This window comes from Sorex araneus, chromosome 3 (assembly GCF_027595985.1).
Source record: "Sorex araneus isolate mSorAra2 chromosome 3, mSorAra2.pri, whole genome shotgun sequence".
NCBI lineage: Eukaryota > Metazoa > Chordata > Mammalia > Eulipotyphla > Soricidae > Sorex > Sorex araneus.
The window spans coordinates 158,359,076-158,373,628 of NC_073304.1; the positions used below are offsets into that span (position 1 = coordinate 158,359,076).

Here is a 14,553-nt window from a genome sequence, read left to right on the forward strand (position 1 = left end):
TCATCATCCGTTTCTTGGCTGCTTTATTACTGAACTACTGCACTGTGGGTTAAATGTGGACCAAGGCTCTTTCCTTTGACTTTGCTCCTGGTCACATCATTCTATTTGGTTGTGAGGGGCAGTATGGATGACAGCTGCTACCGCTCCTACAATATTGGCAGGCCCAATGAGAGCCTGGCCTTGTCTATTCTATAGGCATAAGTCAGTATTAATCGTGATTTCCACATACACACATGACCAGCTTCAAGTCAACTGATTCCTTTAGTTCTTTCATCCCTGCCCTCAACCTTCAGTTCGTTGCACCTATTGATTTTGACGGTAAACACGTTCCAACAAAAATGTATATTCCTTGATCAGGGCATTTCAGTTCTACAGTTGCTTCCAAGTTGGAAAACTTATTTCTAGAATGGGAAGCAGAGCCTATAGGACTGAAATTTCCCAAGTAACCAGTTGCAGGTCTGGCCTCATGTCCCCTGAATCCATTAGCACCAGGACACCAGGAGAAGTGAGAGAGCAGAAGTAAAAGGGCGGGGGTGTCCAGGGTATGTGGGCCTGGCAGATGAACATTCAAAACCTATTCACAATGGAATGCTGTAAAAGATATGTGTTTTATATTCCAGGGCCTCTGAGTCTTTAAAGGCAGAGGCAACCCCCCTCCCCATAAAACAACAACTGGGTAACACAGATTGGACACAAGAATTTGTTTCTCTGGTGTTTTCCGTTGGACACGACTCTTTATCAGCAACACAAGCCTGGAATTCCTGAAGCTGCACTCATATCCTGCCATCAGATCTTACGTAAAACCCCCATTGATTGGGATGGGAATTTCATGAGTAGAACAATGGCCGGAAGCAAGGGAGGGAAAGGAGGAATATGAGGGCGGTTTTGTCTGCAGGGGTGCGTTAGCAGGGATAGAGAGTCTATAAGGGTAATGAGATATGAATGAGGAGCTAATTGGTATTAACTAAATCCACCAAAGCCTCTGCAAATTGTTCAAGTCAAAAAATGCAACCCAATGAATTCAATTAAGCAATATTTATTATCTGTTAAGTTCGAACAAGAGCCTTGATGAGAGTAATAACTAAGAGAATAATAACCAGCATTCACACCCCTCTCACAATTGTTATGCTTTTTTAGTTTCATGCTTCTTTTGACTCCATTATTAACTCAGTTGTGTTTTAATACCTAACATCATGATCATTACTATTCTTATATTAAATATAGGGAAGGGGACAATTAGAGAAGTTAGCACCTCGTCCAAGATCACACAGCTAATACGTGGATTTAAACCTAGATTTGTACACTTCAGATTGCACATGACATTCACAAAACCATTTCTGCTGCTGACACAGTAATTCTCAAAGCACCCCAGTATTTCACTGCAGTCTTAAGACAATTTTGTGTCACCAATTTCAAGCACGAAGAGCCCCCTCCTGGTATTCCCATATTGCATTCTGTGGCCATCTGGTGACAGTCTGTAGCTCTGGGGCACCGGGTATGACTAGCTTGTCTCTGACAGTAAAGAGGGAGATGTATTTCTCTTCTGTAAAATAAAAATAAATCTGAATCCGGCTCAGAAATGGAGCTACTACATGATTTACAATTGACAAGAATAACTGTCCTACGAACTACCCCAGAGTCAAATCGCAGTAATGAACTCATGAGCACCATTCTGAAGAAACTCAGAGTAACTCTTCACTCTGTTCTTCTGCCAAATCCATGCAAGACTAAGACTGTGCTCTTACTATTGGCCGTCATCTTTTGGGGCTGGGGAATGGAGAAGCTGAGGTTAAGAAAGGGAGAGTCACTTACCCAATGACCCCCAGCCAGCCTAGGGCAGGAATGGGAACACCCAAACTCTGCACCTACAGAAGCACTGCTGAATGACCTATGCATGCAGGGACTCTGGGACCTCTCCCATGGGAGCCCCTGCGGTCAGTTTCCGTGGCCTTTCAGGCAGTGAGGGGACTAGAGAGGTCCTTCCCCAAAGCTTTCTCAGGGACTACTACAAGGAAGAACTTGAGAATGAGGCTCGCTGCAATGACAGAACACTGATTCCTGCAGTCGGAATGGGGGTTCAAAGAGCATCAGGATCTTTATAATGACACTGTCTCACCACTAATGGCTCACAAGATCCAACTGATAGCCTCTCGGGATCAACTGGTGACATGTACAGGGATTTCTGATTCATGGGACATTTCCCTGATCCTTTCAGAAGACCTGGGCCCAGTGACACTTTCCCTCCCAGTGACCAGCATGTCCAGGGACACCCCTCCTTTTCCACCCATCTTCCTTTCACTAACACACCCTCTCCCTCTTCCCCTTGCTAATGTGCTTGTTTTGTGCCCAACTCATAAAACGTTCTTTCTGTTTCCAGTTACTTTTTAACAATTAAGCATGCAAATATCTGAGTAACATTTATTAAACTTCTGTGGACTTTTAGGAGGAAAAAAATGAACCAACAAGAATCAGAATCATCAAAGAGTTCTTACAAAACCAGCATTTTGAGCCTTTAATTGGAAGTGAATAAGAAACAGGCGTGTGAAATTTCCCATGAAATATACACAGCATTTAAATTTTTTCTTAAAAAGGAGATGCTCTGGGAAGAGTCTGGGTCATACCCAGTCCAAACTGGTGGGAAGAAATGACGAATTCTGATGAGTTCCAAAGCCATCCCACTACCAGATCCTGCTTGTCCATTTGGGGGTGAATGGTGGGGAGGCAGGGGAGGGTGGCCCTTTACCAGCTTAAAAGTCTAGTAATTCTATAGAGATCTCAACTTCGCAGAAAGAACAGTTTATAGATGCTGATGTCCAGAGTGGTAAATCCACTCTGTGATGCGGGCCCCACAGCACGCTGGGAAAATCCCTGCATAGCACCTTTCTGGATCAACGTTTCCAGAAAAGCAGTCTGTTTGTTCTCCCTGTCCTTTCAAGAAACCAGCAGAAAGAACAGACATCTATCAACTTCCTTGATCTTTACAGAACACTTAGTTTTGTACCAAATTCTCTATTGAGAATGATGACTGTGTCCTTGGGCCCAAGAAGCCTTATATAGATGGTTCTCTACAGTTGGCACGATCTGAGTTGGGAGAGTGGCATGAGAAAAGGAGTAGTCTTTGCTCTAGGATTTGTGATTTATCATGAACCCAAGGACAGGCTGGAGGCAGAAGACGGTGCAGAGAAGAGAGAGATCTGGCGGTTATAAAACTACATACAATCAGCTAACCCCTTTCTGGTGATCTCCCTAAGTGAGTTCTATAAGGTTCAGTGTCCCAGTAATGCCCATCACTCCCTTCACACTCCCCACTGAGTAACTGTTCTCTTTGAGAATACTCCCCATCCATTTTCATCTAGAAATAGAGGAAATAGCTTAGGAGAAATCTAACTGTGAACCAACCCAAATGATTCAGCTTCTTAGAAATGTGTCTCTCATCTACTTTGGAGGCTTTGTTTCCACCTCACTTGCTTTCTATTCCAAACCAGTGGTACTTATAAAGAGAAAAGGTGCTTTAGTGACATCTGGGGGGGCGCTGCATGGCTGCTCAGATGGTTCCTACAGAAACTGTCATCTTTAACACCCAGGAGTGTGATGGCGGTGGTCAGGAAACAAAAGCCAGTGAACAGAGACAGCATGCCTGCACTGTTGGTTCACTAAGTCCAGAAACATCCCGATGGTAGAATGTGTCATTAAAATGTATGAGTATCAAAAAAAAATAAAAGAATGTATGAGTATCACAGTTGTTTCCAGGGTTTCTCATTGGCTCTAACCTTTAAATATCCTATCTTAGGATCTTTGTTATCTTTTCTGTGCAATGGCCTCTTAAGTTCTGAGAGCACCAGGATGTCCTATAGATTAGCATATTGCAATGTTTGCATATTATTATATGGGATAAGGCAGAGACCCAAGTAGTTCTCTCAGTAGTATTCCCCTGGGGCCCTGGACCATGCTAAAGAGTCTTTTGGGAATTTTGCACAGGAGATAGTGTGGCCAGTGGTGAAGATCAATATGGCAGATGCTCAGCAAACAAGCAAAGTAACACTGCATCCTATTTCTAGGATTTCTTCAACTGAAGTCACAGACCTTTTGCTCTACAGTGAAACTCCTTTTCTTACATGTATGTTCCTAGAGTTAGAATCTCAGGCAAAGATTGATTGAAATGTCTAAATGTCTAAATATAAAGGGCTGCTTACTTATCTTTTGTTGAATCCCTTTAGAGAGCAATGTTCCAGGAAACCCTTAGAGAACCAAGCATTGGAATGCAGGGCACATGTGCTTATGAAGTGGGGGTGACGAAAATGAGTTAATACACTAAATTGAAACACTTCAGTTAAGGTAAGATTAAGGGGCTGCAGAGATAGTATAGTGGGGTAAGACGCTTGCCTTGCACACAGCTGACCTGGGTTCAGTTCCCAGCATCCCATTTGGTTCCCCTAGCAACACGAGGAGTGAACCCTGAGCACAGAGCCAGGAAAACCCTTTGAGCATTGCCAGGTGTGGCCCAGAAACAACAACAAAAAGATGAGACTGAAAGGCCTAAGAAGCCCTGGTAACTAGACCAGGGACCCACCAGGATGGTGTACAAAGGCTGTGGGAACCATACAAAAGCCTTGTGCATGGAGAGTGAAAACTTTAAAATCAAATAACAGGTTCTTCAGCACTAACTTATATTTGGTCCAAAGGATCCTTGAGCTCTGGTTTTCTTTGTTCTGCCAAAGGAAAAAGGAAATACATCAGGAAGCTGGGCCAGTCCACAGGAAGTCTCACTTGGGCTGATAAAAAGAACTGATGTGAGGTGGCTGTGGATGCAGTTATAAGTCAATCAGCCTTGAAATAACAAGAAATGCTATTAGGAGAAACAGAAGCCTGAAGTCAGCCTTTCTCAATGATGGCCTTTTCATCTTGCAAAACATTCCTTTCTTTGTGTTTTGTAGAACCCTCCCCAAATTTGGCATTGTAGTTTTTTGGTTTGTTTGTTTTTAAATACAGCATGTCTCATTTGGGTAAGGACATGAGTGAAAGAGAAGGAAAAAGAGTGAGAGTCAGAGCAAGAGTGAAAGAAAAGGTAGGTGGCTAGAGAGGGAGGTCTGGTAGAAGAATCCAAGCATACACTGTTCATACACTGTTATCTATTGAATCACAAGCCCTTTTCTTTTATCTTGAGTCTCTTAAAGTAAAACAGACCCTGTGGGTCCCAGCCTCTCTTGCTCACTCTTCAGCAGACTTGCTAAGTAAAGTCATGCAGTCATGCAGGTTCTCTTCCCTGAGAGGGGCAGGATTTAAACCTTCTTGCTAAAGGATGGAGAGTTGAGCAGAGCAATGAATCTGTGCAGTGTAGATGTGGATGGCCTGAAGACTAGTCCAAACTTGGACTAAGGGACAAAAGAAACAACTAAGTCCATATGATCTGCAGTAGATGGCTTAAGTTGGGAGCCATATACATTTGGATATCTGCATGCCTCAGTCAACACAATGAACTCTGGAGACAAACAGGATAAAGTTCAAATCACTGTTCTTCCCATCCAACTTTCTGCTTGGAAGACCAAGGACAAGCCACTCCCCTTTCCAAACTAAATAAAGCAAGAACACCTCTTAAGGTCGTGACAAGGGTGAAATGCGCCTGACCCTTGTTTGATGCATGTTGAGGGAACCAAGTTACTGAGTCCCAGGATCAAGCTAAATTAATCACTCCATCTTCTCTTTCTTCTGATCCCCATGGCCCCTCATCCTCAGTGTGCCTTCTGGCTGGAAGGTGAGAGAATCTTTTTCTCCTAGGTAAGTGGTAAACAACTTATGCAAAGCCTTAGCATATGCCATGGGGCCCAGGCAAAATGGGGGGTAAAGGGGTGCTACATTTTCAAACTGAACGGGGCCCATGGCAAGGCACCACTTCCTGTCTGACAAAGAAAAAGAAAAAGCCTTCCAGAAAACTTGTTAAAAGACTTAAAATTCTTCCTGGACATCAAATAAGTGCTCAAAATATTGCTGCTGTTGTTTTAAAGAGTCAAGTGTAAATGAATCAAAACCAGATGAACCTAATTTCCCTTCAATTAAAAGAGATTTTTATTTTTAAAGTCCAGGGGAGAAAGTGCTGGGGGCTAAATGCGTTCTGGATTTTGAATGAGCCAACTTTTGGGAAAGACAAGAAGATCCCAAAGACAAGAAGTTTGGCCCTTTTCTCAGTTGCGTAAAAGCTGAGGGATTAGCAAGTGTTACTGGGTAAGAAAAATAAGCAACTCACAGAAATTCACAGAACACCTCCAAAGAGCCCCCAGTTTTAGCCCTAGAATCAGGCCCTGGACTGTAGGAGAGTCACGTGGGCCCACTGAGCGGAAGGACCATCTGCACCCTAATGGAAAGTGTGACAGAGCCTGTCCAGGACAGGGGAGGTGAAGTGCTGGGCTGGAGTGAGGAAGACCCCAATCAATCCCAGTAGGGCCTGGGATTGATACTTTAATACTGCTGAGGTTAGACAAGCAAAACAAAGCACAGCAGTGAACAAATCAATAAAATCTGCTGAAACAGGCAGTGTCTTAGGACAGGGGAACTAATCAGTGTCTGCGATTTTCTTACGTGAATCTTCCAGAATTAATTTTTCTAGCTTCCTATTGATGGATGTTTGAGTTCAAAATCCCAATTTTTGTTGTGACAAACCATACTTTAATAAATATAGATATGTCTGTGGTATCAGAGTGAACATGACTGTTCACTAAAAGGAATATTTTTACTAGTGGGAATATTATCAAATGTATTTAACGTCGCAATGGATGTTTCCTAAATTATCCTCCAGAAGGATTAGCCCAAATTGGTATCACCAGTTGGGTAAGAGAGTGACACTCTAACAGGGGCATTAACAACCTGCTTTTTAAGGGACGGTGGGTACAAGTGTGAAACCACCCCTAGCTGTGCGCAGGGCCACTCCTGGTGACATTCTGGATATCATATGGTTCTGAGGATTGAACCCAGGCTTCCCTTGTGTGGAAGCAGTTTCTCCAGTCCTTTGAGTTATTTTTCCAACTCCACTTAACTATTTTATCCTCATAGGTGATATACATTGAAACTTCATTACTTTTAATTGAATGCCTTTGTGCACAGGTGTGAGATTCTTTTCATATGTGTACTATTCATTTGTATTTATCTAGTGTTATTTATCCACAGCAATATGAATATTAAATATTTTTCCATTTTCTTTGCCAAGTGACCAATCTTTTTTCTTATTGACTTTAAATGTTCTTTATAAATTGGGACATTTTCCTTTTATGTATGGATGGGAAATAGTTTTTCTCATTATCTTATTCATCTTTCATTTACAGTACTTTTCCCTCTAGAGTAATACAGAAATAGAGGAACAGGAGGTGAGAAGGAGTTTTCTTGACTGAATCCCTGGTTTTCAAAAAGTATCTAAAAATTGGACTTTATAACCGAGAGTAGGAAAGCAATGGAAGCAGTGAGATAGCTGTCATGATTTGGGAGAAGGAAACTAAATTTCCTTCTGAGAACAAGCCACAAAGAGAGTCCTTCTATGAATATGCTTTGTTAAAAACAAAAAAATCAGAGAAAAGCTCTGATTTTTCAAGATATCTCTGGTGTTCTGATGATATACTATAGGTATCTTGTTCTTTTCTGTTGACATGGAGTTTGGTTGGACATGGTGCCTGGTAGGATTATTCCATTTTTGGTTGGAGGAATAAATGAGGGAGTCTGAATTAAATGACAAATGACAAAAGACAAAATGACTTCAGGCCTGAGAAATTCAATGTAACTACAAGCATTTAAAAGAGATGGAAACAACATCCATTGATCAGCAACTCTCAGGCTAAGTGCGACCTGATGAACCTACATGTTTATACATCTTTGCTATGAGAACAATATGGACAATCATTTTAGCTCAGATGCCTTCACTCACAAAATCGGTGAGTACTGCTACATGAGCATATAAATGTAATCAGTGACTATACCAACCAACCTGGAATGCTCAAGTCCAGTAGACTACACAGATGTCTAGAGATTCAAGCCTGACACTCCCGGGACATCTGTAATGCTGGCGTCTCATGTGTATGAGGCTGAGCTGGACCTAAGTGCTTTGATTCCCTGGACACAGAACACTCTCTGGGTAATGGAGCCCTGCTATTGGCCAAGTCTTTTAGTATTCAAGTCTGTGTTCTCTGGAGGGTGGCTTGAGGGGGAGAAAAAAGGCACAAACTCTGGGCTTTTGATCGTGAACTAAATAGCAGTCACATCACTCCCCAAAGAAGGGAAATATCTGAAATATTTCAGCAACTCGGTTCATTTTTGTAGGTCTGAGCAATTCCAAAGCTGCTGAAAAACTGTTTTCATGATCCTAAAAAGCATCTGAACACAGCATCTCTGCCCCCACTTGGAAAGAAGGTGACCGTGCGCTGAGTTTGGGGTTTGTTGGGGCCAACTATCTGTATCTCTGAAGGAGATGAGCCTGGTCCATGGAGTGGAATATGTCAAAGGGTTTCGATTTTTCATAGGAATGTGATTGAGGTGCTGGAAAAACAGCCTTTCCTTTCGCCTGTCTCAATCTCTACCGCTGACTTACTCTCAAAAGGAATGAACACTAACATGGTCACCCAGGAGAGGTGGCCCTTGAGCGAATTCTCTAGAAAACAACACAAGAAGACACATGGAGTGGGATGAAAAGGATGATGACATCTTTTATGAGCTCTGCTGAGACATTTTTCCTCCTCCCTTTCCTGACTCCTTATTTCATAAACAGACCTCTTCACAGTAAGCTGATAGCACGGCTTGGTGCCTATACTAATCGCTGGTTATCTATCCATTCTGTTGACTGCTCACTCCTGCCTGGTATGTGACAGGCCATTCCATTCCTAAGAGGGCTTGTCCAATTACACAGCGGATGAGATGATGCCTATATTAAATTTGTTTTATTCCTCCTCTCTTTGTATCTACCAAGACCCAAATTCTTTGCTCTAGCATTTCAGGTCCTACATAGTGGAATTTTCCCACTTTTGCCATCTCTTTTATATACAACATTTCCCACAACCACCACCCCAAGAGCAATTCACTTTTCTAGAAAACTCTTGAAACATCTCTTCCTGCACCAGACCTACCCGATTTTCAAAACCCATTTTACCCGGAGGCAGTGTGGCTGGCATGTGTAGAGAAAGCTATATTGGAATAGAAATACAGAGTTTGAACCAGTTCTGAGCAGTCATCACAGACAAACTGCTTACCCCTTCCTTCACTTCTTCCATGTAAAGAAAAGATAGATGAGATTATTCCTCACAGGGTTATCATGAGAATTCAACAGAAGATTATGTTATGTCATAGTGTTTTGGGAGGATATAAAAATGTCAATTGTTACTAAGTCTTTCTCAGAAACGATGCTTCTTTTCTCAGAGTTAGCATGATATGCACTGTATCTCTGTGCGTGCACATGCACACACAGAGAGAGGCGGGGGGAGAGAGAGAGATCATCCCTTGTTTGATCTCCAGGGCATAATCCTTTTGCCATCTACATTGTATGTTGACAGCACTGAGATACCAATTCACTGCCCACATAACACCCATGCAAAAGAACTTACTGACGTGTATTACACTGGTGAGTGGGTTTTGATGCCAAGGAGGCCAAGGTTACAAATTTCCCATAAGACTAGCCAACTCTGATTGGAACAGACTTCTCCCGATTGACACCAAATTCCATAGGATTCTGCCACAGACTCCTGGGATGACAATTCGGAGCTCAAGAGTTCCCAGATATGAACTTCTGGAAATGCATCTCCAAGTTCTCAGCCTAGTGATGTGGATCTAGGAGGCCAGGAGCAGGATTAGAGTGATGTGTCATTGCCAAATACCAGGCCTCTGATGAATGAAGCATAAAAGGGATGGACACTAGAGATAGAAACCACGCCAGACAGAAAATGAAAGAGGGAGTAATCTGTAGAGAGAAAGACACCTGCATATCTCAGAGATGACTAAAAAAGCTATTAAAACTGGTGGAAGGTTGGGTACTACTATATCTATGTGTACACATCATGGTTAATTTTTTTAAGCATTTTCAAATGGCAGCAAAACAACGAGCAAAGGATAGATGCAGGCCGCTTCAAGTACAGATAAAACAAAGTTATGTGATCAAAAACAAACCATGATTCTGTACCTATATAATGCATCTGGTTGTCAAAAATGAAGAACAGTATAGTGAGCCTTCCATTCTAAGCCTAGATTATTGATGTATAATCTGCAAGTTGGCTAGACTTCAGAGAGAATGTCTTCTCCCGGAGAAAATGTGAACTTGGCCAATGATCTGAGTATTACCTTAAAATTTGGTGAATTTTCTGAAGGCTAAAGTAGGAAATAGGCCTCAATCTATTAGAAATCCTTCTTGGTGGTTAATTATAAAAGTTTTCCCTATTTTTTGGTCAGGGATAACTCAATACTGAGATTGATGGTTTATTTCTAGCACAGAAGCTGGAAACTCCTTTTTAAAACCTGTGCCAAGTTAACTGATACCAAAAAGGTGACTGAAAAATCTAAAATCTTATTGAGTGCCATTGATAAATTTAAAACCACATGCCACACAGTCTGGAAAGAGGTCCATAAGTTATGTCCTGTGTCATCTGCATCTATTTTACTTCTATCAACAAATATTCAATTGTTGAAATTATTGACATAGGAATTGAGCCCTTCTGTCCCTGGACTGTAAATGGCCTACTAGACATTAAACTCAAAGATTCATTTTTTGTTATCTTCTGAATAGTTTGTCTGCTTAATGGAAAGAAGGATTCCTTTTGTAAAAATCCTACTCCCAAATCAGGAAAATTTCAAAATAACGTAATTTAAGATGGTAGTAGGAGTTTTTCATTTCTTTGTTGTTTGTGTCATACCCAGAAGTGCTCAGGGCTTTCTCCTGGCTCTGTATCCAGAAACGACTCCTGGTCCTCAGGGAACCATATGAGGTGATGAGGAGAATCAAACCAGCATCAGCCTCCTGCAAGGCAAGCACCCTACCTGCTGTAGTATCTCTCAGACCAGGTAGTACTACTTTTTTTTTTTTAATTAAGAATCTGCTTCCTGCCTGTTCCAGGACTCTGTAATTTACAATTATGTGACAAAGGCAAACACAGCTTTCATGGTAGATCAGGAAGAACTGAGACATGAGGATGGGGAGCACTCAATTCACACCCTCACTCTGGCAGTTATCAATCCGGTGATCTTAGATTGTTCATTAAAAAACTCTAGGCCTCAGTTTCCCCACCCATGCAATGAACCTTTAAAGCTAAATATCCTCTGAAGCTCTCAAGTTGCAAATTAGTGAACTTGAAGGTTGAAGTACCATAGATGTGCAGAAATTATTCGGAAACAGACCAGATTCATTATTTGGGAATTCCAAGGGAAGCAATTCTAGGAGGCCATGGGGGTAGATAAATGACAGTCTGCCCTGGTGGTATTCTCAAAGCCTTAGGTGTGAAGGTTAAAAGGTGAAGATAGAGATTCTTCCCTTTAAAATGAAAGCAGCTCCCTTCTGGAAGAATCTTTGTGTCTTTGGATTTCTCATGCTGCAGCTCAGGAAGGCTATCATCAGATTTCCCAGGACACAAACACTCTGGCAGTCAGTCATCCCCTGCCTGACACAGGACAATCTTCTGGATTTACCAGGACCAGCATCTTTCTCCCCTTCATGGACCAGCCATGCAAGATGACACTTGACTGAAGTCAGGCAGACAACTCAATTGCCACTTCGTTGCATGAAGCCTCATGCATCATGCTGGCAAACTCAGTTCCAACCATTTCTAGCCCTGAGACGGCTTCATTGTTCTTCCGAAGTAGAAGACACAGAATTATTTAGTAATGTGATTATCACCTCTGGGAGAGTGTAAATTCCAGTCGGGTTTGGTCCCTGTTTTATCCTCAACATTCAGAGCCATGCCTCGGAATGTCATAGACACATAATAAATATCCAAGTTGAATTAATGAAATAGTATTATGGGAAATCCAGACCTTAGGGTCTAACTTTCTGAGCAGTAGAATTTCCATATCCAAGCAGAAATTCAACAAACATGCATTCAACCCAGACAGAGAACTTGAATGAAGCCTCACTTGACCAAAACCAAAGGAGTGCTTTGGTGCCATTTCAGACCCCAAGAACGAAGTGCCATGCTGCAGGCACACGGCAAGTAACTGTCAGAGCAGTGAATGAATGCAAGTGCTCTCACTCCAAACCCCTCATTTCCCTCCTTCCCTATTTCCCTCCCTGAGTCTGCATCTCCTCTGATAGCTTCCTTGAGTGCTGAATCAAATGGATGGAACCGTTAGCTAGCTGCACTTGAAGCCTGCCTAGAACTCGGAATTTTTGAAACCAGGTCATTTCTTAAAGCTGCAGCCAATATCACATGCTTTTCAACACTGATAATATCAGTGTGGGGAGCAGGGCGTGGGGTAGGGTGTTGTTTAATATTGCAGGTTTAATGCCTCAGGGCCAAGAGATGAGGGGATTGGTTCCCTCGAACTTTATTCTCCCCATAGGTTACACAGACCCTCCCCCCTGCCTAGACATTCTTGGGATAGGGAAAGAGAGTTTGCCACAGAAGGACTTATTATAACAAGAGCAACTGATCGAGATCTTGTAGCCACAGGGAATTGTGCAAATTGTGCGCAAAATAATGGAAGTCTGCAGAAAAATACAGATTTCCCTGGCATGCTATAACTCCCAAATGCTATGCCGCAAGTAGTATTTTGACATGTCTTAGACTTTTGGGGAAGAAATATACAGATGTATGAAACTGACACCCTAGAACCACTCAGAGATAACTTTTCAAGACCATTCAGACTGGGATACCATCTAGATTTGTGCCTGCAAATTGGATATGGTAGATAGGGTCCAAAGGTCACTATCAGCATGGGATTTTGTAGGCATGTAGGTAAGTATTCTTATAAGAGCACATGAGCATAATGTTTCAGGGGAAAGGACTGGACAGATATGGCCAGGGAGATTTAGTCCCACTATGCCATTTTTACATAGACTCAGAGGTTCCAACTTGGAGTTGGGCGGAGTTTACATTTTCACAGGGAGACCAGAAGCCCGGGGGCCCTCTGTGTCCTCTGTCCTCTCCAAACACAGAGTTTAACCCCTGTGAGCTTGGGGTCTGAGAACTCTGATACTCAAAGTTGTGGAATAGGAAACACAGGCTTGCACTACTTCAACACAAAGAATACACCAGTCTCAATCCTTCAGAATATTGGGCCCTGGCGATTGGTCTGTGGGTGGGTCTATACAACCAGTCAAACTGGATGAAGAAAGGGTGCCATGGGGAGGTCTTGGGGGTGGGGGATACTTACACCCAAAATGAAGACTGTACCCCCTCCACAGCATCAAGGACCAGGGTCTATCAGAGCTGCTGTCAGTGCCCACATGTCAACCCCTTTGAGTATCTACAGAGGTTAGAACATTCTGACTCCAGTGACCACAGCTTCCTCTCTCAGCTCAGGGCCTGTGCTGAGGCCAGTTGCCTGGTGATGTTACTTCACTTCTCCTTTGGGTGTCCATACCGACCGTATGTGGAGCCATCTTACCCTCCTGCTAGCCTTCTAGAACAGATCAGATTCTTCTGGGTTCAGGGCAAGCAGCCTACTGAGGGGGAAGGTTCTAGAGTGGTGCATGGAGGATTAAGCCAGGAACACAAAGATAATGGCATATGGAACACCAACAGCAAGACAGACAAGAAGCAGGAGTAAAAGAACCAGGGCTCACAGATACCCCCCCCCTACACACACACACACACACACACACACACACACACACACACACTCCTACCCCACACCCTTTAATCTTGAGAAAGGGAACTCAGAGACTTTCATCCACACCATCACTTATCGCATCTCCAGATTTTCAAGTTCCTTCAGTTGGTGCTTTTTACCTACGTCAGCATATCTCAGAAGTAAAAAAATTAAAAAAAAATTTTTAAAAACCTTAGAAAATAGAAACCACCACCACCCCACCCAAGTGATAAAGATCTCTCAGATTCTCCAAACCCCAACTTTGCCTCTTACTCAACCGGAGTGCTGAGCTGATTGATTAGGTCTGGGAGGTTGCATGGTGGGGAGGGGGCTTGCTGATGACTAACCAGTTCCCATCTCACGCACCTGAGTCTTTCTAGACAGACCCTGATTGGGGTTACTCTACAGCTTCGCTGGGATTCTGGGGGCCCATTCATTCCTCAGGGCCCTCCAAGACCAGTGGCTGGAGGGGGTGTCCCTCCTCTGCCCGAGGCCCTCACTTCCCCTTCCAGAGGGAGCAACTGGTCAACCCCGGTGCGCGCGACCGTGAAACCCAGACCTCCTGGCATTCCGTGCGGCGCTTTGCAACCCACACCCGGGCATCAGGTGTGGGCTGGGAGTGGGGGGTGTCTGGGAACTGCGGCCCCGGGAGGAGCAGACAGGAACGCGCTCCTTGAGCAGCCGGGGGCGAGTCTAAGCTGGGCGGGCAGACGCCGCGCGGACGCTGGGTTCCGGGGATTCCGGGCGAACAGCAGCGGCGTCCCCGCCGTGCTACACCCAGACTAGCCCTGG

At 43.4% G+C, this 14,553-nt stretch overlaps 1 protein-coding gene across 1 annotated transcript in view; it reads right to left on the reverse strand.

Moving 5' to 3' along the window:
* FLI1 (Fli-1 proto-oncogene, ETS transcription factor) overlaps positions 1-14,553 on the reverse strand; it is a 118,648-nt gene that overhangs the window by 103,120 nt on the left and 975 nt on the right. The gene's annotated exons all lie outside the window — the stretch shown is intronic.